This window comes from Ursus americanus, chromosome 29 (assembly GCF_024610735.1).
Source record: "Ursus americanus isolate L20-20 chromosome 29, mUrsAme1.1.p, whole genome shotgun sequence".
Lineage (NCBI taxonomy): Eukaryota > Metazoa > Chordata > Mammalia > Carnivora > Ursidae > Ursus > Ursus americanus.
Genome location: NC_142155.1, coordinates 18,090,042 through 18,115,995, shown reverse-complemented (window position 1 = coordinate 18,115,995; position 25,954 = coordinate 18,090,042). Strand labels below are relative to the sequence as shown.

General features: G+C 40.0%; 1 long non-coding RNA gene across 2 annotated transcripts; it reads right to left on the bottom strand.

Moving 5' to 3' along the window:
• Positions 1–482: 482 nt before the first annotated feature.
• LOC148107509 (uncharacterized) lies at positions 483–25,636 on the bottom strand. 2 transcript variants are annotated; one of them, XR_015722257.1, is made up of 4 exons: positions 25,185–25,636; positions 18,869–18,963; positions 4,629–4,766; positions 483–3,708 (listed from the first exon to the last, which is right to left on the bottom strand). It is a non-coding gene; the product is annotated as an uncharacterized LOC148107509 (long non-coding RNA). The 2 variants fall into 2 exon arrangements; XR_015722256.1 differs by lacking the exon at positions 18,869–18,963.
• Between the last annotated feature and the right edge of the window lie 318 nt (positions 25,637–25,954).

Below are 25,954 nucleotides of genomic sequence, written 5' to 3'. Positions count from 1 at the left end.
TACACAACAAAGTTTCCTAAGCTTGGGAATCAGGAAGGACAGGCAGTAGACTTATCTTTGTTCTATGCTGTTCTAGTACACGTGGTGTTGGGTAGTCTGTTCCTAGTTAATCTCAAATTACCTTTATACAATAAAAGCTTATAATATCACTTTTAATCAAATTCTTTGTCTTTTGTTCTCATGTGAAAAGGTGTTTCTGATCTCTAAAAGTCTAAGAAGAGTAAAGGGATGTTCTTATTTTCCCCATAATGACGAAATTGCTGTATCTTCTTTCCTCAGCTAATAAAGCACTTAAAATCCACGCCCCAAATCAGATGCTTTATTGAAAGGAATTAGAGCTTACCATGGAAATAGAGGCTTCCTTTCAAACATGCCTTGGGGCCTTTGTCCTAGACTGTGAAACTTAAAAAATGTTTTTCATCATGTGCGATCTGGTTCTCTTTTTTCATCCCTTTTGTTTGCAGACTTGGGGTGATGGGAGGTTTTGTTTTTTTTTAAGAATTAGTCAGTGGCTGTTTCTTCTTTAGTTTCTTCAATATAATTTCTTTTCTTCTATGATACTGTCATATTCCTCCTCCTCTTCCTCCTCCTTCTTCTCCTCCCCCTCCACTTCCTGCTCCTACTCCATATGCTTCTCACATTTCTTCCCCCCCTTTTTTTAGCATCCTGCACCCTTGAATTGGATTTATGTTAAAAGGAAATGTAAAAAACCAATAAAAGGGGAAAAACGAAACATGAAGCCTTGTGTATCTTTCAGTGTAAGGATTTGTGGAATCAAATCTATGGTTCCTCACTAAACCTCCATAAATTAGAAGAGTTTCAGCTTAGCAAACTGTCATTTAAATTAAACTAAAAAACTACTTAGAGCAAAGAAAGAAGATTTTAAAAGGTTAGTAGCGTATTAAGCTAAAAGAGATTTAAAATAGATATAGGCGATAGACAAATCCATAGTGACAGAAAATAGATAAATGGTTGTCAGGGACTGGGGGAGGGACAATGGGGAATAATTGTTAATGGGTCAGGATTTCTTCTGGGGGTGATGAAATGTTCTGGAAATAAAGTTCAACTCTTCATCTGTTGTTTTCCCTAATACTCCCATGGACCCCAGGACTTGTTCTGATCTGAAGAAATCCTACATTTCCATCATCAATCCTGAATAGGTTGTGTTACACCATCCTGGTGGGTTTGTGAGAGGTAAGCAGGAAGGAAAGAATTGTCTGAGGAACAAAGAACCAAAAATAATTCAAAGCAGAAAGTGCCACCTCACCACCCCCATTTGTGGCTCATTCCAGTCACATGGAGGATCATAGTTCATTCTGCTCTAAGTATTCAAGAATTCAAACTTATTCCCTCAAAAGGAATTGCAAAAAGCTCACGCCATCTTGAGTAAACAACTAAGGTGTTTATTTGTTTATGAGCTGGACACCCTGATACAGACACAAGCAGAAAGAAAAGTATCAATGCTTTGAAAATCAGAACACATACTGTGTGGTTTTGTTTAGTCGTATAAAATTCAAACTGTGTCTAATTTTCATGCAAACCTTTTCCCTATGTCCTATGTAAATAAAGAGAAGACATTTTGGGAATTATTTCCCTTGGTAAAGAAATCGGTTCTTTAACCATCTTCTCCTTGAACTTGTTTTAAGGCCTCGTGCTTTATTTTGTCTTGGGCGCAGGGGGTATGAGGTTGAGGGAGTATTGCTTGTTTTCCAGAGATAGCTTCGGTAATCTCTTTATAACAACAGTATTTTTGAAGCCCTAATAGACTGGTTAGTGTCCTAGGTTAAACAAAGCTATTTTCTTCCCCTCTGAAAACCTCAAATGTGAAAAACAAAGATGTGTGAGAAGATTGTAATCAAAGAGGAAGAGAAGTGGTAGGGAAGGAGGAAGAGAATAAAGAGGAGGAGAAGGAGGACATTTGTAGAGAGTTGGAATGGAGACATGGGATTTGGGCTTGAAAATGATCCAGCCAGTACCTGAGATGGGGGAGAAACCTAACAATTCATTGGTGGGGAAAACCACAGGCCTCAGAGTCTTAGAAGTCTCAAAGAAGCCTATTGGGTTAACATTTTAATTCAAAATCAAAGCCACCTCCATTTCTGTGTCTCCTATTTATTTCCTCCTCCCCATGAAGTTTTTGACTACCCCCCCAAAAGAAGTTGCTACCTAATCCCTTCCTTGGCCATCTCTGTCCCATCTAGGTTCCTCTGGGATAGCCCCACAAAGCCAAGTAGATTTGTTCTGTCCCTTCCCTGCATAGCTGTGTCGTTACCATATGGGTAAGAAAGAGTATGATGACCTCTGCGCTTACGGTTGCTTCTGCAAGGAAATGTTCTTCCTCAGATGACCACATGGATGCCTCCCTGCCACTTTGGGTTCTCCAGGAAGCCCTCTCTGAAACAGACTCGGGCACATAGGATGTTTAGGAGGGGATATTCTTGGCATCAGCTGTGGAAAGGGGGCAAAAGGAAGCTATGTGGGCTCAACATCCTCAACTGGCCCAGGAGGAGACTCTGAAACTGAAATTGCCCATCAGGCAGGTCTTGTTTGGGCTCTTATACCCCACCTTGATTAGTCATTAGACGTGGGCCACCCACAGGAAAGATGTGCCCTTGAGAAAGAGGCTTTTTGCAACTGAAGCAAACCCTGAAAGTTCTGACATTGAAGGCTGTCTAGTGACAGCTCACAAGCAACTGCATCCACGCATCCCCCACTTCATGCAGCCTCTGCATGTAGCTTACCTGTTCAGAGAAGCTCTTCCTACTGTCTTTGTAAAATATTTCCATTCCCAGCTCCCAAACACAATCCCAGCCTTCTTTCCCCTTACCTGCTTTATTTCCACTGAACATATTACATATTTATTTAAGTGGATATTTTCTGCACATCACACACACACACACACACACACACACACACACACACACACACACACACCACATGTTAAATGTAAGTTTCATGAAAGCCTGAACTTTGTTTAATTCAAATTGCTAGGTCCCCAGTACTTACAACATACAACAATTCTTGGTACATGGTAGGCAGCCAAAAAATATTTATCGAATAAATAAATCAAATCTGGCTGACACCTAGATCCCTTATTTGAGGGAAATACCCACTGAGACAATCTAATAATTCTGTTGTTTAAGGTTAAGATTCTTAGGTACTATCCAAAAAGACTTAGTGACCAGAGTAAAACAAGAACGTTAATGTAACATGGGTATTAGCTAAGGTTTGACCTACCAAAAGAACCCAAGCAAACTTATTCTAATGTATGAGCAACTTGCCCTAAGAGCCCCTTAAAGAAAATACAATGTATTCAGTTGTTAGGGCTTTTGGAACAAAGTGCCACAGACTGGTGGCTTAAACAACAGAAATACATTTTCTCGACAGTTCTGAAGCCTAGAAGAAGGGTGTACACAGTGTGGATGTCTTCTGAGGGCTCTCCTTGGCTTGTAGATGTCTGTCTTCTCTCTGTCTTCACATGGTCTTCTGATATGTCTGTGCCCAAATTTCCTCTTATAAGGACACCAGTCATATTGGATGAAGGCGCATCCTGATGACCTCATTTTAACTTCATTACCTCTTGAAAGACTTCATCTCCAAATACAGTCACGTTCTGTGGTAGTAGGGGTTTGGGCTTCAACATGAACTTGGGAGGAGGGCAGGAAACAATGCAGTCCATAACACACAACCAACTGGGTTTCTATAAACCTAGTGGGATTAACAACACAATAGATTTTAAATTAATTCATACCCCATACACCCACTCTAAAGTAAATGAGCGTGGAAAGTCCACATGGAAAATCCCATAAGACTGCCCAGATCCGAAAGCTGATTGACAGCACATAAATAAGAGAACTAGAGAGCCTTACAAGAGCGCTTTCAGCTTTTTGGCAAGTGGAAAGGCTTAGTTTAGCTTCAAACTGGCACCTCAAACCTGCATTCTACACCAAGGCACATATTAAAAGATGATTTGCTGTCTAAGACATTATATTGTAGAACGACTTGGCCCAAGGTGAATAACTTCTGGATCAGTTGTATCAGTAATACATGCAATTATTGTTGAAAAAAAAATAGTGGGCTCTTTGCAAAGGAAACACTGAAGTGGCTTCAGTATGTTTGGACTGAAGTAGGGGTGAAGTGCGGAGTTACAATGCACCAGCTTGCGAGCACTGTGTTTCTCCCTGTCTTGCCAATCAAACCTTCAGGATTTGAAGGAAGTTGTGGATTTCATCCGCTTTTTCTTTTTATTTATAAAAAGGTACTATTGGCATTTTAAAATTTTGTTTCTTTTGAAGATTTTATTTATTTATTTGACACAGAGAGAGAGCACAAGCAGGGGGAGAGGGAGAAGCAGGCTCCCTGCTGAGCAGGGAGCCCGATGCGGGGCTCGATGCAGGGCTCGATCCCAGGACCAGGATCATGACCTGAGCCAAAGGCAGATGCTTAACCAACTGATCCAACCTGGCACCCCTAAAATCTTGTTTCTTAAAAATGTAACCCTTTTCAGCAAAATCAGAATCACCTAGAGTCTTATCTTTAGCAGACAGTGTGGCTCTCCAGACCCACAGAAGGGGATGGGACCCAGTAATCTGCTTTTGTAACAAGCTCTTCAGATGATTCTTACGTACAATAAAACTGGAAGAACTTTGGAGCACCTGGGTGGCTCAGTGAGATAAGCATCCGACTCTTGATCTCAGCTCAGGTCTTGATCTCAGGGTTGTGAATTCAGGTCCCATGTCGGGCTCCACACTGGGCACAGAGATTGCCTAAAAAAAAACAAACAAAAACACTTGTTTCTAGGAGTTGATCAAGATCTCATACCCAAAATATTTACTTTGGTGGCTAGATGGGGGTGGGGGTGCTCCTTAGGAGAGCAGGAAAAGAAACATTAACAACAATAGTTTTGTTTTGAACACTGTTGTACATACGGCACACATTAACCCGAATATCATTATGAATACTCTTACTGAAGTCTATCCCATGACGTAAGGCTCTCATAGAAAGTGAAAATCATAGGTCAGAGTGGGAATTTATCTTCCAGGTAAGGTACGCCTGGTCAAGATTCTAAACAGAAAAAGGTGAAGGTCCTACCTGTCAAGCAGCCAAGCATATCCTAATCAACAACCACCACCACAACTGCTAGGTGAGTGTGCCAGGCTCCCTGGATTCAGCCGCGAGGAGGCAAGGAGCCCACATGGATTCGTACAGTTTGTTACACGTGGCACAGAAGACAGCGTGAGTGCCACGTTCACATTGGTTGCTCTTGCACCCCAAATTGCACGGCCGCCAAGCAGAGGGAGGCCCAGGGAGCCCCAGCACACACAGCGGGTTGGTGTCATAGTGAGGAGCCCTGAGCTTGGAAAAACCCCAGTCTATAAAAGGATATGGATAAACCTGTCCATCCACCCCTTCTGAGAGTATCTTTATTATCCTGATCAGGAAACAAATCTGCCTACTGACTCAGAGAGAGATACTTTCCTTATCACCCTGGACTGTCTCCAGCGAGGGTGGGAAACTAGCTTCATTATCCTGCAGAATAAGCCAATCTGCGTTCTGCCTAGAGCAACTCTGCAAATATCCTTGAACAAAGCTGTCCCCGCTCTTTGCTCAGAAGCCATCCAGAAGTGCAGGAATTCTCTCTCAACACTACCTCTTAATATGTTTTGCTTTGATGACTCAAATTTAGCCTGAGTGCTAGAAGAACACAAGCCTGTCTTCTTTCACTGACTTCAGAAGATAAATCTTTCTGTTTAATACTGTGTAGCATCATGAATTCAGGCTTCAAACTTTCTTAGGGGTGTATCCTAATCTCGAGCAGAATCTTGCATACAGCCTCAATACAGAAAACAGATCAAAGCAGAACTGCTCTCTCAGAGGAGATGAGGTGATGCTGTCATGAGCTGGGACTTCTCAGCCCCCTCGCCTTCACCTTCCCTGCTTTAGACTCTGGCCCCATTTGGCCTCTGAGTATCTTCAAAACCCCATATTCCATAAAGCATAAGTGAAAACCATGAGTGTACTGAAACGGTGATTGGTGTACAATTACTAGCCCCCTCGGCAGGTTGGTTATCAGGTTATCAGGCAATGAAGGAAGGGGTATGAATAAATAAAAAGCAGTTCTTACTGACATGAGTGGAGACAGGGGAAAGCTGGTAGTTTTAATTAGTCACCAAGGTGTGGAGGCAAATAATTTAGTTTCTGGTAAGAGGAAACATGTCTAAGGGTAGCCTTAGGGATTGTACTCAGCGCTGCACCCATTTACCTAGTTACTCACCCATTTACTTTATTCAGCAAGAATATTAATACTGATGAGCTGCTAAGTATCAGACCATATTGTTAGTACACAAAAGTGAATAAAACATCCCAAAGGAAGCCTAAATGGAAGCAAGCATTACTTAAGTAAAAATTATATAATTTACACACATGTGCTCTAAGAGGGTGTGATGTGTTTCTATGATGTTTTCTGCTAGTTGACTTTTTCTGCCTAAGACAGTCGCCAAGAATATGTGCAACAATTCTTTGTGTTGGAGAAGATAGAAAGGCTGGAGGGACACTTTTTTTTAATCTACTGATTTCAAAGGCACTCAATCTTATAAACTCTAAATACTCTTATCATCTTTAGACTTTCCAATCAGCTGACCAAACCGCATCAGGAATCTTATCCATGTTAATAACATCCAGCTGCTTGTCTAACAAGATAAACTGATAATCATAAATAACCGAAGCAGAAAATAATTTCTTCTTAGGGAAGGGTCGAAAAGCTTGCTTTTGATAATATTCACTTTTTATCAAAAATGATAAGATCTTCCAGGTGCTCTAGATATAGTATACCATTTAGCTTAATTTTCATAACTACTTGATGGGTTAAGTACTATCCTATTGTCACAAGTAGGAAAACAGAGGGTCAGAGCTACAGGCTAATTGCCCAACGTGCTACAGGAAGTAGGAAGGGGAGTTGAGGTCTGTCCACTCCCATTCCTGGGCCCCTCAAAACTCTGTTTCATGCTTAACAAGCAAGAGGCCATTGCCAGCCCCTCTTCACTCAATCATCCTTGCAGCTTTCACCATAAAGGGAAATTCATCTCTTTCCAGCTTCTCTGGACGGTAAGTTCCTTGCATCTTTCTTTTCTCCATAATGTCTAAAGAAATATGAGAATATATGTGACTTGAAGCATGAATTTCCCTTTTTCTTGTTCAAAAAGACTGTTCTGCAAAAAAGTGAGCAAATAAATTGGTAGAAATTCAGAGTATTAAATCTTGACAAAACTTTGAACAGATGAAATAATTTTTATGTTAATGACATAAACTTTTTAAGAAGTCACTTGAAGACGAATTCTCTTTCAGTTTTGAACTGAAAGAAGATAGCAAATAAGTGTAAAAGACCCCAGAGTAGGTAAAATTACACTTAATTTTTTGCTAAAAGTCATTAAAATAATGTTAGTATACTATGAAACCAAAATGCGTGTCTTTGAATCATTTTGAAAATACAGGTTTCCCCCAGTATTTGAAAGTAGAGCTTGCCTCTGAAAACTTTTGTAAGCTGAAATGGCTTAAAGTGAAGAAGCAATTGCCATTAATTTATACGGAAAATTTTTCAAGTGTTCCCAGACACAAAAAATAATCTCTTAGGCTTTTCTGATACCTTGGGACACCCTTTTGTTAGCGGACGCACACAATAAGTGGAGATAGCACACAGATGCTCGCAGACCCAGTTCAGAGATATGGAGGCTTGATGCTAAGATGCTGGGTGTGGTTCCGGGAAAGGAGCTTAGTGGGGCCACTCTCACTGCTGGGGTGTGTGCTGCCCTATAACCCCTCATTGCAAAACAAATGCTAAATGCAATTTTCACTTTGCACCCTTTTTTGTAAAAGTGAAAAGCCTCTTTAGATTTCCTTCAGTCAGCAAAAACAGGTACTAAGGTCTTTAATGAAAGTGAAGTGGTCTTCAATAAAAAGTGAAGTGGTGTAAGGCAAACTTTTAAAACGCAGGGGGAGCACCTGCATAACAAAGTCAGAAATGAAAATGGATTATAAAAATCAAGTCATAGAATAGTTTAACCTAAATGAATATTCTTGTTCTACAAAATTAATTCTTCATGGAATGTACTCAATAATTACATTCTGCTAAAGACGTAAGAGCTTTGGAGCTCCTGGCTAGCTCAGACAGTGGAGCCTTCGACTCTTGATCTCAGGGTTGTGAGTTCAAGACCCACATTGGGTGCAGAGATTCCTTAAAAATTAAATATATATATATATATTTTTAAAAAGGCGTAAGAGCTTTATTTACCATATTTATATAATTTAAGATTCTGCTATAAGTATATCTAACTAGCCAGGAATAAGATTTCTCTTTAATTTAAAAACAAAGTCTATATTTTACTTTTAAAATATAAAAATAATCAAGAAAATTCCATCTGTTCCTTTTGTTGTTGGACTGACCACTGGGTTTTACTTCGTGGAAAACCATGAGGGGTACCTGGATGGCTCAGTAGGTTGAGCGTCTGGCTCTTGATTTCAGTTCAGGTCATGAATTGAATTGGGATCGAGGGATTGAGCCCTTCCTCAGGCTCCATGCTCAGTGGGGAGCCTGCTTGAGGATTCTCCCTCCCTCTCCCTCTGCTCCTCCACCCACTCACCCACGTGCTCATGCTCTCTCACTCTCTCTCTCTCTCTCAAATAAATCTTAAAAAAAAAGAAAAGAAAAACCATGATACGACACTTTATTGCATATACTCTGCTACATAAGAAAATATTCCAACATGTGTACAGAAGGTTCAATCAAAAGTAAAATATTTGGTCTCACTCACGGTTAGACAACAGTCATACATCTTTCCCATCTATTTTCACTAATAATCTGTGAGGGTTGAGAGTGAGTGGGCAATTGGAGGAAAGTTACGGAGGGGCAGTTTCTGAATAAGAATGTGTGATACTAACCTCCCCAAGTTAAACAGACCATTTCTTAGAGAGATTGACAGCAGATGTTGAGGTAAGGTATGCAATCTTGGGATTTCCTGGCAAGAAAAGATACAGGGAAAGAAAATTCTTCCATCCAGTTGTTAAACCTAACCTTTATCCATACCCCAACCAGAGTCAGGAATTTTGTCACATCGCAGAGGGGTCCTTCTCCTCTCTGACATTAACACACCAGCAGAGCCTGGCTGGAAGCTGAGAGCTGAGTTCTAGCCCTGGACATTTGAGGGCTGGGGACTATGAAGTCAGCCCTCCAGTTCCAGCAATTCTTACCGAAACCGGGAGACACTAGATCTTTTCCCGAAAACACACCAAAGCTGAATTCTAAGAGAGGTCCTAAAGTGATCAATAAATTCCTTCAGAACCGTCTCAAACCCTCCACTGAAAAATGAATGTGAGGACTTTTTCCTCTTTTTCAACCAACTCAAAGCCAATTGTTTTTATTAAATCTGAACAGGCAGATGACGTAACGGAGGAGCGACAATGGTTTTTAACCGATTGTAAATAATCAAGAACTTCCTGAACGTGGTACAAGGATTTCCAGTTGCAATAGACGTGTTCGTGATAAGTTGCCTTTAACCTGAATTTCTGCAAGTGTCACGTGCAAGAGTGGACCCCCAGGAGAGTTCGTTGATGTCCTGTGCCCACTCCATCTCAACTCCAAATTCGCGTCTGAGGCTTTGGCACCATTTTCGCTACTTTTTCCTCCTTCCACGTTCTACCTCACCTTCTCTCCCCGAACCAAGTATGTTCAAACTTCTTAGAATATCTGCTGAGTGAAGGTGGGCATGTGGATGGCTTCCTGCAGCAAGACACACCTGTCTCGGCAGTGAGCATAGAGGCTAGTGAGTTCAAAGTGATCTCAATAACTGCGTCGCCATCCAGCCCCTCCTTTCAACCCGCTGTTATATGAGCTTATGCTACACTTAATTTATTAGCCTAAGACAATTTAATTGCATAGTTTCCACAAAATAGAACATGTTGTTCATAGTAACTACATGCTAATTCCTTTGAAAACCTCAGTAATTATACAGTGACTTTGCAGCTCCCAACAATTGTGTGATTAACTGGGGTTACATGTTTGAAGCAAGGAGCAAGCTCAGCACCGAGGCAGACAGAGTTCTGACAGGGTTTGTGCATAAAAGGACACTCTACTGTCCAAACTTTGCTCCCCCGGCACTTTGCTTCTTTATTAATGCTAGTGGGTTTGCACACAGCCCCGCAGAGGTAGGAGGGGCTGTTGCAGCAGCAGCAGCCTTGACATTTAGGACAACCACACAGAGGCAGCAAACCTTTTCCAGGCATGGAACAGAGTGTACTCCCCGAAGACAATATCAATGGTTGCCCAGTAAATACACATCTATAAAAAGTTCAGTAAACACACAGTAAACACACAGGTTTAATGACTTGAGGATTACGTCTCAAGTAAAATCACACTTCAGACCGGCTACTTGCAAGAAATGATTGCACTTTTATAGATGTTTGAAGGTAGATGGCCCTTAGGATTCTGTCTAGTAAAGCCACAGAAAGAAGTGTCATTTTTGCCCAAAGGGCTGATGTGGCTTTGAACATCACATGTTACAGAATATTCTGCTTTGGGTGATGTTTATGAAGTGCTCTCAGTTAACATTGCTCCAGTGTCTTATGGGCTTCTCTTTCTTCTCCTCAAACTCTTTTTCAACTTCTCCAGGTTTGATGAGGAAATTGGTATATTTTGTCATCACATCCCCCCCCCCCCCCCCCGCATATCTGCTTTGGTTGGTTCCTTCAACAGAAATGAGCCTTAGGAAAGTGAGGTCACAAAGACTCCCTGTGAATTTAAAATAAAAAGTGTTTTCATTATAAAACTAAGGGGAAGTAAAGGAAATGCAAAAGTGTAGAAGCAATGATTTTACAGAACATAGATTCCTTACCCAGGTTTAATAAGAATGCAAAGATCAGTCTGATTCATCTACAAAGCTCTTTTTCCCCCACTCTTTTCCCCAACTTTTCAGGTTGGATGAGAGAAATATTCCTTAGATTTCAACCCTTAGAGTTTGGGGATGGCACCCTCTCCTCTCTGTTTTCAGTCTAATCACTTGGCTTCCGGTATTTAATCCAAGCGTGGAAATGTTCAGGCCATCCCCTGTGACAGTAAATCATCAGGTCTCTCTTGTGGAAGGCAACTCCCCCCCTCTTGAGGAGTATACTCCCCACTTGCCCCTACAACAACGTGGACCCCTCAGCCATCTCCTCCTGCCCTCGTTTCTTGTAAAGCCAAATCATGAGCCTGCCAGCCTGACATGCCTGGGCCCCATGAATGAGCACTCCTTCTGATGCAGATATCAGACCTTTGATGATTCATTTTCAAGTGGCCCCTGGGAATGGTTTCTGAAGTTCTATAAACTATGGTTTTATAAAACCAAAATTGCTTTTCAGAGGCAGATTGAATTTCCAACAATGGAAAAGGTGAGTCACTACATTTCAGGCTCCCTTGGAGTAGGGAGAGTGAACGAATCATCTCCATGGTTCCTCAGATCCCTATATTTATCCAAAAGCAGCAGCTTACAGCAATTTATCATTACAACTTCTATGTATTCACTAAGTCTCAATGCAAAATATGGAGAGTAAGCAGAATATATACACAGAAGCGGTAGAGGAGTAAAAGAATCGTAGAAATGAAGAGAAATAGTAGAACATATCAGGAGCATATGTTTCTACAGATTAAAATTCTTATTTTAAATATAGATCCATATTTGAAGTTATTGGAGAATTGGCATCCCACCAATTACTGTAAGGCCCATCATCTAATTTCTAAGCAGAAATAGTATTGGAGAATTTTTAAATCTTCTGCTCTACTTCTAAAGAAAAGGTATGCTATAGGCAAAAATTTTAACCTTGCTTTATGCTTTGAAATTCTATAAAGTCTGGTAAGTTAGTTTAGTATTTCATTTAGAGTCTGGTAACAAACACTTGACATTCCACTATATTTGTTAATATCAGTAGAAGAATGTTCAGAAACAAGATATGTGCTGGAAGAACATTAGCTGTTGGTTTCAATATCAACAATTCCCATATTTATACATTTGTCTAATTTTAGTAAATATTAAAATATGCATTTTAAGCTTTTGAGGGTGAAGGAAGAGAGTTTTCATGGTTGATAACCTATATAATAACAAAGTTAATTCATTGCCTACTATTTACAAAGCACTTTACAAGACACCTTCTGAAATATATTGAATTTCATTTATTATAAGTTCTATAAAAACCAATTATGATTACAGCTTGTGTTTATGGAGCACATAAAAATGCCAGTATTTGCATTAAGAATTTACATGGGTTATATCATTCAATTTTCATATTAACCCAAAAAAGTACTATTTTATCCCCATTTTACAGAGAGGAAATGAGGTTCAGAGAAGCGAGGCAACTTTCCTGACATCTCACAGTTAGCAAGTAGCAGAGCAGAGTCTCTTCTGCCCCCAGAGCCTATGCACTAACAACTCTGGTATAGATCTGCTCCGTCTTGTCAACGGTACTTCAGTCTACTGAGAGGGTCAATATAAGGATCAAAGGCAAAGTGTAATAAATACTGCATACATCTGAAAACATGCATATAAATTATTAAATCAGTAAAGGATTGAATGCATGTTTGCAAAGTGGGAAAGTCACAGGTCATGTCATGTGACTGCTCTCGTATTAATTTTATGGCTATGCAACCCATATATTGCTTGGCATTTTACATGTAGATGAATCCTTCCCTCAGCTAGATTCTGACCTTACCAATGACGGACTGTGTTTTCTGTTTTAGGAATCTGCCGTAGCACCTAGTACAATGACATACACATAGTAGGTGCTTTACAAATATCTGTGGAATGAATGGAGGGAAAGAATTACAGGCAAGTAAGACAATTTTGCATAAGGCTGAATGGAGAGGCTATACACAAGGGATAGCAGTAGCTTAGGTGAGATGGCAAACTCCTGGATCAGAAGGATGAGAACGAATGAATAGAGTCAGGAAGTGAATTATAAAATAAGCAACATTGATGGAGCACTTACTGTTTGAAGTGCTTTAGAGGTAATAAGCCATTTACTGTTTATAACAACAATCCTGTGAGGTAGGTACTTATCCTTATTCCCGCTTTATAGATGAAACACATAGAGATAAATAACTTAACACCACCCAGGCAGGAAGTGGTTGCCTGGAGAACTCATGCGGTTTTGTTCCGCCCTTGCCCAAATAGAGGATCTGAGAATACTTAGAGCATCCACATGGATGCTAAGACGAAAGGAGAACGATGATTCAAAGGTTACAGCAGAGATTCTTGACTGGAACGTCAAAAAGTTCTAGTATTACCTAACGCTGAGAGAAAGTTGGAATGGGAAAAGCAAAGAGGGAAAATGAGCAGTTCTGCTATTTTTTCCACACTCAGCTTTAGTCTTCAGAACATTCCCTGGAAGACATCTTAGGAAAGGAGCCTGACCTGGAGGAAGAGGGAAGGAGTTTAATAATAATTAAAAGAAGAACTACCACCGTGGCTCTTTGTATGGCCCTTTATATTTTGTGGGAATTGTGTTTAGCGAAGTAATTAACAAACATTCTAAATTCAGTGACTGAATAGGGTAACTCTCTACCCATGTACGAAGTTATATGACAAATTATTTCATTGTTCTTCACAGTTTTATAAAAGTTATGTTCCTTGGTTTGGAGAGGAAAAAACTGAGGCTCAGAGTTTTAGGGACTTGCCAGTGGTTTCTCCCCTAAAGGAATGTCCAAGCAGGGGCAAAGCCTGATCCAGCTCATCATGTAGATTTCAGTTCAAAGGAAACCCAGTGGGAGCAGCCTTCCCTACCTGGCAACACAAACTAAAGTCATCTCCACCCCAACCACATCACTCTTTATCTCATCTTTTATTGTCTTTGGCAATAGAGCGTTCATCCCTCCTATGGCTTATCTCTACATTGTGTTTATTTTTCTATTTGCTCCCCCTGGAATATAGGCTCTATGACATCAGGTCTGGGGTCAGTCTCATTCTCCAATCTTTACCTATACAATGTCTGGCAAGCAGTAGGCATTCACTGGGGGTTTGTTGCAGAAATGAATGAAACCCAAATCCCCAAAGCCTGTAGTCTCATCACTGACAGACGCCATGTTGGTTGAAAAAGTGCAGGACTGTGGAGCAATGCATTCCTGTGGTTCCTCCCCCTCCCACTGTTCTGCCTCTGTGATAACTGCTCATTTACAAGAGTTAATGTGGGCAGGGAATGAAAGAAAACAGGAATTAATTGGGGGACTTTATGGGAAACTCTTCCCAACAGTGAAAAGTGGTTTGGGATTGAGTAATGCCGGGAAGATTGTAGGGTAACTGAGACGTAGAAAGCAAATGGGATAGCTGCAGTATACCAAAAGGTCATTTGGTACTTCTCTGAGTTTGCACTGAGTTTCCATTAATAAGTTAAATAAACTATTACCAGCTCCTACCTAAAATAAATGCTTTATCAAAAAATTCCCATTAAATATAACATCCTTAGGGTTTCTTTCCCACATCCTCTATTCTTTTAGGAATTTTTTTTTTTTTTAATGTGTAAAAGTCAAGGGACTCTACTTGGTGCACATATTGTTTCTGGGATTTTTTCTGCCACATCCAAAGATAAATCAGTTCTGGTTTGCTTGCTAAGTTAGTGATCTGTTTATGTCCAGTATATATCCACAATGCACAGAATTTTCCTTTAAACATTTGAATCATAATAATTTTCACATGCATAATTTTCCTCCCATTGGAAGAGAACATTGGGAACTTACATAAGAGCCAAAAAGAAGGCAAGAAAAAATAGAACATGGTCAGTGGGTTCTGTACCAGCTCTCCTAGTTCTAGCACTGAGCAGCTGTGTTATGTCAGACAAGAAATCCTATACTGGAGTCTATAGAACGGAGAGAAGAATAATCCCTAATTTATAGAGTTGTGAGAATTAAATAAACCATGTCTGGCAAATAGTAATAGCTCAAAATTTAGCTACCTTATCATATAACATTAGATCCCTAAAAAGCTATCCAGCTGCTGTGAGTAGAGTTTTAAGGGCCTTTCAACCCCTCCTACTCCCTTGCAGTAGAGTCTTCAGATGATAGAGAAGCAGTCTTCTCTTTTCACGGAATTTGAACAAAAGAGATTTCTCTCCTGCTTTAGGCACACCAAAAATCTTCTTAACTGCTGCTAAAATTTCCAATTCAGCATTTCCTCCAGATACCGGGTCTCTCTCTGTACCACCTGGGAGACATCTAGTCATGTCTTTTATGTAATTTAAAGCCTTCCACCACTGGGGCGCTTGGGTGGCTCAGTCAGTTAAGCGTCTGCCTTCGGCTCAGGTCATGATCTCGGGGTCCTGGGATGGAGCTGCGTGTCAGGCTCCCTGCTCAGCAGGGAGTCTGCTTCTCCCTCTCTCAGCTCATGCTCTCTCTCTGTCTCTCTCAAATAAATAAAATCTTAATAAATAAATAAAATAAAGCCTTCCACAACTAAGACACCTTTAGGCTCTGTGCAACTGGACCAGTCCAGCCCCCTCTTCATGGTGGCCAAGAGGTAGACAGAGTAGAATGGAGGGTTGTATTTGGATTTAGCAGCAAGAAGGGATTTGGTTATCTCCATATGTCTAATTTATGTTAAGTCTGAGAGCTAGAAACTGTATGTCAGAAACTCATGCAAACAGATGCCCAAGTTCTTGATCTTCTGAGTAGATATTTACAATCTAGACAATGATAATTTAAGCTTCCAGGTAAGTATAATTCTATACTTTTGCAAGGGTACATCCCTTCTTTAAATTCTTGGGCATCCATCTCTGAGGAAGGCATATGCCTCAAATCCACTGGTTGTCCCTCATTGCTCTTTTTTTTTTTTAAAGATTTTATTTATTTATAAGAGACAGCCAGTGAGAGAGGGAACACAGCAGGGGAGTGGGAGAGGAAGAAGCAGGCTCATAGCAGAGGAGCCCGATGTGGGACTCGATCCCATAACGCCGGGATCACACCCTGAGCCGAAGGCAGACGCTTAACGACTGCGCCACCCAGGCGCCCCCCTCATTGCTCTTGACAACCATTTGTTCCACATCACTGCAGATCATTTTAATAAGCCAGTATTGCCTACCCAATTTTTCCTGTTATGTGTTAACAGAGGCCCCTTCCTAAGCTCACGAAGCACAGCTAAAACCAGGCGGTAGCATTTAATGAAACTTACTGAAGATTTGAAGATATAAGGGGAAATTATAATGAAAAAAGGAGAACATGATCTATAAAGTAGCCAGTCCTGATCCAAAAGGAGGCAGTGGTTGAGAGCACGGGCTGGAGAAACAGACACCCTGGCTGAAAGAGTGAGCTGTGACACTAGGTGTTTCAGAGGGCAACCACCACACAAAAATACCTTGAAAATTAACTGAGTCACTCTAAGTATTACTTAGACTTCTTCCCGATGCTTAGTAAGCACTCGATAATTGTTTACTATTATTATTGTTGTTGTTATTGTCATCATCATTACTGTTTGTGCCTTTCTAGTAGTCAGCCTGTCAACATATTCTAAGGATTAACCCACCTCCTGTGATATCACTGTCATTTCTCTTCCCCCAAATCCAAATCTCTGATTTTGTCTGAGATTCAGAGATTGAAGAAAAATCATTTTTCCCTTCAATAAACTAATCTGTCCTCTGCCCTGAAGAAAGAAAACTTTATTATTACATAAATCCGCTAAGATCTGTATTGTGTCCCCCAATAATGGAATAGGATTTTTTTTTTAATTTATGTATTTGAGAGAGAGAGAGAGAGAACAGGCACGCACAGTGGGGAGGGGCAGTGGGAGAGAGAAACTCAAGCAGACTCCCTGCTGAGCATGGAGCCTGACCTGGGGCTCTATCTCACCACCCTGAGATCGTGAGCTGAGCCAAAACCGGGAGTCAGATGATAAACTGACTGTGCCACCCAGGCGCCCATGGAATAGGATTTATATTTTGCTCTGCAAACCATGGTTCCATTAAAGTGCTCTCTCCCCAAAGGGGTATCATCCTTGGGGCATTGGGAGCAAAAAAGAGACAGACAATAAAATTTAAAAACGCATAATTACTAACTGAAAGGAATGCTATGGGCAGTTTTCTGTGGCCAAAAGTAGCCAGGGGACCTACTTCAGATTACGTGGTTAGGAAAGGGCTTTTTGAAAAGAGGCATTTAAAGAGAGACCTAAAGAGTGAGAAGGAACCAGATGGGCAAAGGGTGGAAAGAATATCACTGCATTCAGAACAACATTCTCCCTTTCTTCTTTCCAATTTTGTGTTTTGGTAATTAACACACATACCTTTATGTAGGGAATGCTGATTCCCCTGGAGCTCCTTCATCCTACTGATGACATGAGTAACAGTTGGTTTCAAACAATCACGGTAATACTATGCTCCTTCACCAGGGATTGGTTTTACAGTGGGTGTGAGACTATATTCTGGCAAATGAACATGATAGAAGGCTTCTGTAAGAGCTTTGCTTTTTTTTAAAAGGAGAAAACTAGAGAAGAGAGCTCACTGTCACCACCCCTTCATTCTTCTTGTCTTCAATGTAGAAGTGATGCATGGAGCTTTGGCAGCTATTTTAAAACTATGAAGCAGCAAGCAAATATGCTATGTGTGGCTGAGTAAAAAAATACAAACGAGATGTATCCTTGATGAACTTATTGAGTCATTGGACAGTCCTGAAGTCTGCTGCCAGATTTTGTCTAATGTGAGAAAAATAAAGTGCTATTCTTTTAAGTAATTGTTAGATTTTTCTATTACTTGCTCCTGAAAACATTTCTGATATAGTAAAGTAGTGGCATGATCATATTTTAAAGAAGATCATTCTTAAGGAAGATCCTGCTGTTTGAGGGACCTTTTAAGAAGATTTTAGTGCTATATGGGAAATTAGACCACTAACTAAATATTACTGTCAGGGGTGCCTAGGAGGTGCAGTCGGTTAAAACATCTGACTCTTGGTTTCCACTCAGGTTGTGATCTCAGGGTCGTGAGCTCAAGCCCTGCGTCCCACTCCACACTCAGCTCTGAGTCTGCTTAAAACTCCCTCTCCCTCTGCCCGTCCCTGCCCCCCATGCTCCCATGCTCTCTCTCACATAAATAAATAAAAATAATTAAACATTACTGTAGTTGGTACAGCCACTCTGGAAAACAGTGTGGAGGTCCCTTAAAAAGTTAAAAATTGAGCTACCCTATGATCCAGCCATTGCACTACTGGGTGTTTACCCCAAAGATACAGACGTAGTGAAGAGAAGGGCCATATGCACCCCAATGTTCATAGCAGCAATGTCCACAATAGCTAAATCGTGGAAGGAGCCGAGATGCCCTTCAACAGATGACTGGATTAAGAAGTTGTGGTCCATATATACGATGGAATATTACTCAGCAATCAGAAAGAACGAGTTCTCAACATTTGCTACAACATGGACGGCACTGGAGGAGATAATGTTTAGTGAAATAAGTCAAGCAGAGAAAGACAACTATCATATGATTTCTCTCATCTATGGAACATAAGAACTAGAATGATCAGTAGGGGAAGAAAGGGATAAAGAAAGGGGGGGTAATCAGAAGGGGGAATGAAACATGAGAGACTATGGACTATGAGAAACAAACTGAGGGCTACAGAGGGGACGGGGGTGGGGGAAAGGGATAGACCGGTGATGGGTAGTAAGGAGGGCACATATTGCATGGTGCACTGGGTGTTATACACAACTAATGAATCATCGAGCCTTACATCGAAAACCGGGGATGTACTGTATGGTGACTAACATAATATAATAAAAAATCATTATTAAAAAATAAATAAATAAATAAATAAACATTACTGTGAATTTTCTATGCTGAGTACAGTTTATGTTACAAATTCATAATCACACAGACTTACCAGATAAAGGGAGACTTATCACCTTAAGATGAGAGCAAAGACTTCAGAACCTTTTCTCCTTCAATAGAGGTATCTGTGCAGAAGTGTTAGCTTTTCTAAGAGAAAGCAGAGAGTTCAGTCTTGGTGGAATTGTCCCATCAGACTACAGTCTTTTCTTTATGCTAAATGGTTACCTATTAGGGCAATAATTCTCAAAGTTCTTCTGCAATGAAAAGGTTATGATATTTGATATTCTATGGCTCATTCTACTTTACATAATTTCTGTGAGAATGAGATTCAGACATAGGATACAAATAAGCTTTCATTTCCATTGCCAAAAAAAGCACATGGAAAACAAAGAAAGGTAATAAAATATATTAAGCCTGTTGATAAAGAGGATTATACCTGATGACCCTTAATAATAATGATGCAGATGGAATGTGACAAGCAATCAGGCCTTCACTTTTTTTTTGATATGAAACATCAAGACATTCTTCCCACACAAGTCATCAGTGCTGCCGAAACTCAAAGGGAAAAATAAATAAATCCCGAACTTTGGATCTTATTAAATCCCATCTGACTGAACTCACTTTTCAGTTCTCACTTCTAGGAGGATTTGAGTCAAATCAAGTTCCATAGCCCTGAAATTTTATACCGCTATACCTAAAAATACAGACCTAACCAGAAAATGTCTGTGGAATTTAAATAATGAGGAATAAGTGGTAATCAGGAAATAACTCCAGCTAGAATACGACCTACGGTCTAATCTGTCAATGGCAATCAATGAATCAGTCAATCAATATCAGACATTGTAAAAAACCTATTGTCATCTATTTCATATTTTTGCCATGAGATAATTATCACAAAATATATTTCCTACTTTCTTGTTCAACATTGCATATTTTTTCCAGTCTGTTTTTTTCTCTATAAAATCTTTGTAATTATCATTAATAAATATTTTTAGAGGCTTTTAAAAAATTATTGTTTAAATAATTAATACATCATTACTTCTGGCCGTGGTCCCATACCACTTATCTTAAAGCAATAAATACAACTTTTCTTTAACCTGCATGATCGCTAAGGTACACTCTCTGAATGAGTCAGAGCTCTATAGGTGCAAACAACAGAAATAGGCTCCAGTTAATTTGTGCAAAGAAAAGCGGTTAAAAGATATCAGGCCTCATTATCAGTAGTAAGGCTAAAGAACCGGACTGAAATGTGCAGAGCCAAGCTATCCCTATTGGCCCAGGATCTGGGGATGACAGGAATAGTGTCATGGTGACAAAAATCTAGGAACTCACTTCTAGATTAGATGAATTCCTAGCATTTTCTTTGTCTTTAATCTTCTACCCAAGATTTAAATTCCAGGGGATAAGTGTTTGATTGACCTAATTTTAATCATGCACTCAAACTTTAGTTAAGAAAGGGTAAGCATCCTGGAGTACAATCCTACCAGGCTGAGCTAATAATAATAATAATGATAATAATATAATAGTAATAATAATAATACAATTATAATTCCTCTAAAAGACATGTGGTGTTAAGAAGGAGAAATGAATGCCGGGAAGTCACAAATTTAAGGTGCCCAATACACCATCCTTAACCATTTTCTGTAAATTACCTATTTTCAACTCATGGTTAAATAAAAATAATTCTTTGCAGCCGTTCTGAAAACCCAGGACACTCCTTATCATCTGCTTGATGACCTCAGTCACTGAAGTAAAAGAGCAGCTAAGTAGATTTTATTCAAGGTGGAATTACAAGTCATGGAAAGTTCTAGGGTTCATGATACAGTCAGTTCACTAACAGAGTTTTCTCCCGATTGCTGAGTGGCAACACAATCAGCTGATTTGATGAGGAAGTGGCTTGCCGCACTTCATGTTGAGTGTGAAAAGTATAAATGGTGTCACCCAAAATAATACGATCAGCTGTGCTTCAGTTCTCTTTCACATCACCAACTGGTCAGTCATCACCACAGACATGGCCTTCCTTCTCATTTTTGCTGTCCCATGTTATCCAGAACGCCCACCTCATCCCACATTTTGACTCTTCCTGTTGCTTACTTGTTCCTACTGGTAACTTGCTTTCTGCACTTTATTAATATCCACCCCCCACCCAAGCATTATGAAGTGAGCCCAAGGAACAATGTTACTATGTTTTTCCCTATCTTCTTCTTTTTTTTAAAGTAGGTTCCACACCCAACATAGGGCTTGAACTCACAACCCTCAGATCAAGGGTCGCATGCTCTACCAACTAAGCCAGCTAGGTGCCCCACTTCTCTATCTTCTTAGTAAGGAAATTCTGAGAACGGTTGCCAGTTGTTTAACAGTTTCAGACTCATCAAGGAGCAGAGTGGGAGAAATACTTTAAAAGGTAATTACATTCTTTGCTTAAGTTTTTTGCAGAGCTGACAGTATTGAGAAATAGTCAAATTCATCCTGTGGAGTAGTTTTGAGAAAAAAATAAAAATTTTGATTACATATTGATTTTTCTTAGGGTAAAGAGAATGAGATAGCTTCTTGTTTTGTTGATGAGATAATTTTCTTATCCAGTTTGTTCGTAGACAGATTTCTTCTCTGATTGCTGATCTAATTATTTCATAAATGGTTAAGTTAGAGAGATTTTCAGAGGAGTATACTTGAAAGTTATCAGAAATAATCTGGACAAGGTTCTCTTCATTTCCTTTCTCAGGTAATGGAAATAATCCTAAGAATACTTTTAGCCATCACTAGATATATATCATTGCTTGGGCATAGCATGTATAATTCGTTCTGGGAGTCTGAATTGCCACAAATATTTCGCTGAACTTTTCAAGAGTCTAGTTCCCCTCAAAGCTAAGACAAAAGTTCATGTCATACTACCTTTATTAATATCCCTGCAATCCCAGGGAAATGGGAGCGACAGAACAGAAAGATGAGACAGGAAAGAAAGATGAGAGAGCCAATATGAGGATGACTTACCAGGACAATCTTCCAGTTTTGCTTCTTCTAAGACCCTGACAAAGCAGCCAAGCCATTCCCATCTGCCCCAGAGTCCCTGTATATCTGCAGCTCAGTACATTTTTCTCTCTCATACTAAGTCCTTTTTACTACTCATAACACTGCCTACAGGGAGAAATTTCCTTTCAAGACTATCTTTCCAATGGTGGGTGGAGCTGTATCGTGGTGGTGATCGATTTTCTTCTAGCACTAATGTATGGTGAGAATTCACGTGCAAACTGGGCCTAAGTTGTCTCTTCTTCCCTCACTTGTTCATAGGGGATCACGTATTCCTCCTCTGCCCCATGAGGCCCTGGTGTGAGTTGAGGGAGGTCAATTAGTGCAGCAGTGGCAAGTGATGCGAGAGTCTAAAATACATGCATGTGTTTTATTCATACCTTCTGGACATGTTCAGTCTGGATCCCAATGTTTCATTTCTATCATAAGTCTGCTGATATATCTACCCGAACTTACCACTCATTGTATCTGACAATATCAGGATGGGCAGTTCTAGTTGTATAGTCCCCTGGTGTCCATGATCAGGCACACAGTTTCTACCAGAATCTAATAAAATATCCAAAACCAATTTAATACCATTTGAGACCATTGTTGTCATCTCCAATTCCTGGACCTCCTAAATTGTATTGGCTCGGTCCATTTCAAAGCCTGGTTCTCTAGGCTTTCTGCCAAACAATGAGTACCTGAATCCTTCCAGCAAATTCCTTTTATTTAAGTTAAGCAGTCTGCTTTTGTTTCTGGCAACCAAAAAAACCCCAATGCATAAAAATTGTGTACTGGTCAGGCAGATTAGGTAGTTACGTAGTAGTTAGTTCCTTCATTCTGGATTATGTATTTTTGCATTACCATAATTAGCATGATGACATTATTTATTGATCTGTTAGAGCAAAACATAAACTGAGTTTCCCATTGTGCCAAAGAGACAAAGTCACTTGGGTCTGTCACCTCTACAATAAAGCAAAGTGAAACACCACAACACTCTTTACATCTATTTGATCCTAGACTGCCTTCTGTGGCTATTTCACTTCCAGTCCATACAACATTCAACCTTACGCATTTAACCTAAGAGTGAAACTACATACCCACTCTAGAGACTCTGTTAATTTCATATAAAAAAATCCGTTACAGGGATTGCTCATGCTTTAGTAAGAATTCTATTTTTCATACCCACCTAGGTTCGTTTTGGAGATTAAAACTGAAAAAATATCAATACCATTCTTAGGTTCCTTTGTCCCCAAAAACAACTTCCTGGCAGCTAGTCATAGAGGGAGCCCGGTTGCTGGAGGACAGAAGTGAGAGGAACCCTCTTCACACTGCATTCCTTTGAGCCTTTAAGATTTCACATTATGGGAACAGATATCAATTCAAAAAATATAAATGAAACAATCAGCTGTCAGAAAAGGAAGGAAATAATCCAATAAGCTGTATGTGCATGTATTGATTATCTCTATATGATGGAATAATAAATATTCACTAAAAAGTCTATTTTTCGGCAACACTTAATAACACTTGAGGATGTACATTGGGTAGTAAAAATATAAGTAAAAATAAGGAAATGATTACCATAAAAGTCATTAGGGCAATGAATTTCAGTAGGGAGAGAGAGGGTTCTGTTAGAAGTGTGTTTCTGGGGTGGCTGAGAGAGGTGGTGGCCCTCACGGTGCATACCTTACAATTCATTTATATGTGTTATATGTAACATATAAAAAAACTTAAAGAAAACTATTGTTTTTTTGAAGGATTTTTTAATGGGATGGGAAAATGCTCACAATATAAAATTCACGGGGAGAAAAGGCAGGCGCACAATTCTGTATACAGTCTGATTCCAGTTATGCATGCACACATCGGATATTTGTAGAAATAGACATTAAAATAAACGTACCAAATGTTAATTGTATTTAGTATTCTTATTATTTTACATCGCTGCCGTATTTGCTTAAAGGTACAATATAATAATTTGTAAGATGATATTACACAAGATGAGGTGATAAACCTAACATCTATGGGAAGTACTGTGCTAACCCTTAGCCCTCTTCAGTTCCTGTAAAGGTCGGCATGTAATGTGTTATAATCATAAAATTTTAGAGCTAGAAAAAAAACTATGAGATCGTCTTCTCACACACATCTCTTTCACAGATGTAGAAACCAAAGAGCAGATAGGCTAACTGCCTTGGCCAAGGTCCAGGATTAGCTTTGGACCTGGGACAAGGCCCAGTTCAGTGCAAGGTCCTTCCCTCCCTCTTACGCTGACGTACGCCTTGCCTGGAAGGAGAACACAAAGCCTTGCTCTGTAAGGAAAGTTTTACTGACGTTTCAAAACCGGAGTATTGTGAGAATTACCATTGAGCAATATCCCCAGTAAAATGTAAATTTGTAATGCAATAACAGTCTCATACAGCAAACGCTAGAAAGTATCTGGAGAAATCTTATTTTTGAATGTTTTAAAGAAAGAAAGAACAACAACACGCCCTTGGACTTCTAGAAGACCCGCTTGAATTCACTTATCTAGCACAGCAGTGGTAGCTTGTGACTGCAATATAAAGTCCGTCATTACTGCTTCTATTGCTATAAAAATGCCATGCTATACACGGCAGCTGCTTTAAGTCATGCTTGTTTTGACAGGCTGTTTCTGAGCGTTCCACCTCACTCGCACTTTAGCCCCACGTCGGTGCCGTGTAGACCCAGGCGAGTTGCACAAACACCACGTGACCACCCAGCAAGAACGAAAAATATAAAAACGTAAGAGACAAATGACTCTCCCTAAGTTCTAGTTGCCACCTAACCTGTTTCTATCATTTGCCTGTTTTTCATTTTTTAAATTCGTTTTCTAAACACTGCACGTTTTAGCTCCTCCATGTGCACCGTTCGAACTTTCCTGCCCACGCTTTATTTTCTGAAAGATGATCTCTAACCTCCAACCTTCACTGAGTGCCTACTAGGTGGCGGCCACCTTCCGCAGGGTTAAGACCCCAGAAATAAGTAAAAGTCTCTTCCCTCCAGAAGCTCATTATCTAGGGAAGCGGCCAAATAAGCTGATGGTGGCGGTGACACGTGCGTGGTTCTACATGGAAACCAGAGAATGCTCTGCTCGTGGCATTTTTACCCCAGGAATCACTGTCAGCTAATGCTGGTTCTCCATTTCTATCCCTCTCTGTAACATCTTAGATCCACGAGGTGAACCCACGTGAGGCCCTGCGGATGGCAACCCCCAGTTCTTGTCAAGCTTCTATAGCAAATAGCTTGTCTCTCTGAATGTGCCAGACCAACACAATGCTATACAAAAAACACCACATACATTCTTCAGATACAGTTTCAAAGACTAGGGTATAAAAAATACTCACGTTTTGTGTCTTTCCACAAGGTGGCCGGAGAACTAACTCCATGAAGAAGGAGACTATGGAAGGCACTGTAATAGACTAATCACCATCCAAATTTGTCCTAATAAACAGAATCTCAATTTTATTGGTGGCAATGATGTGTACAGCCCACGGTACTTCCTGAGATAATTTCTATTCCAGCCTCCTTTGCTGTTGAGCATAGGAGGGTGTCACGGGTCTGCCCATGAGATTACATGGAAATCTACTAGGAGGCTTCTGAGGGTTTTTCAGTGCTTGTAAAAATGACAATAAGAAAAGAACTTCCTTTTCCACTTCTTTCTGATTTGAAATCAGATGAGATGTTTGGAGCTATGGCAACCATGGAGCAATGAGGTGACAAGAATAAAGACAAAAGCCAGCATGCTAAGGACACAGAGAAGAAAGAACCTGTATCCTTGGGAACATTTTAGAGGGGTTGGACTATGGACTGCCTGTCCTCAATTTCTCTTAGGTAAACATTACATGTCTCTATGGTTTAAGCTTCTGAACTGTCTATTATGTTACTTGCTGTTGGAAGCATTCCCAATACAGATAAATGTCTAACTTGTTCATCTCTCTAACCTTAGTACCAAGAACAGTGACTGACGTGTAGCAAGTAGTCAAAGAATACTTGTTGAAAAAATAAAGAAAGAATGGGTGGTAGATCAGACACTAAGTGTCACACCTATATTTGTGGGTGGTAAAAATTTTGTACTTATTTTATTTTGAATTTTTATTTTGAGTATAATTTCTCT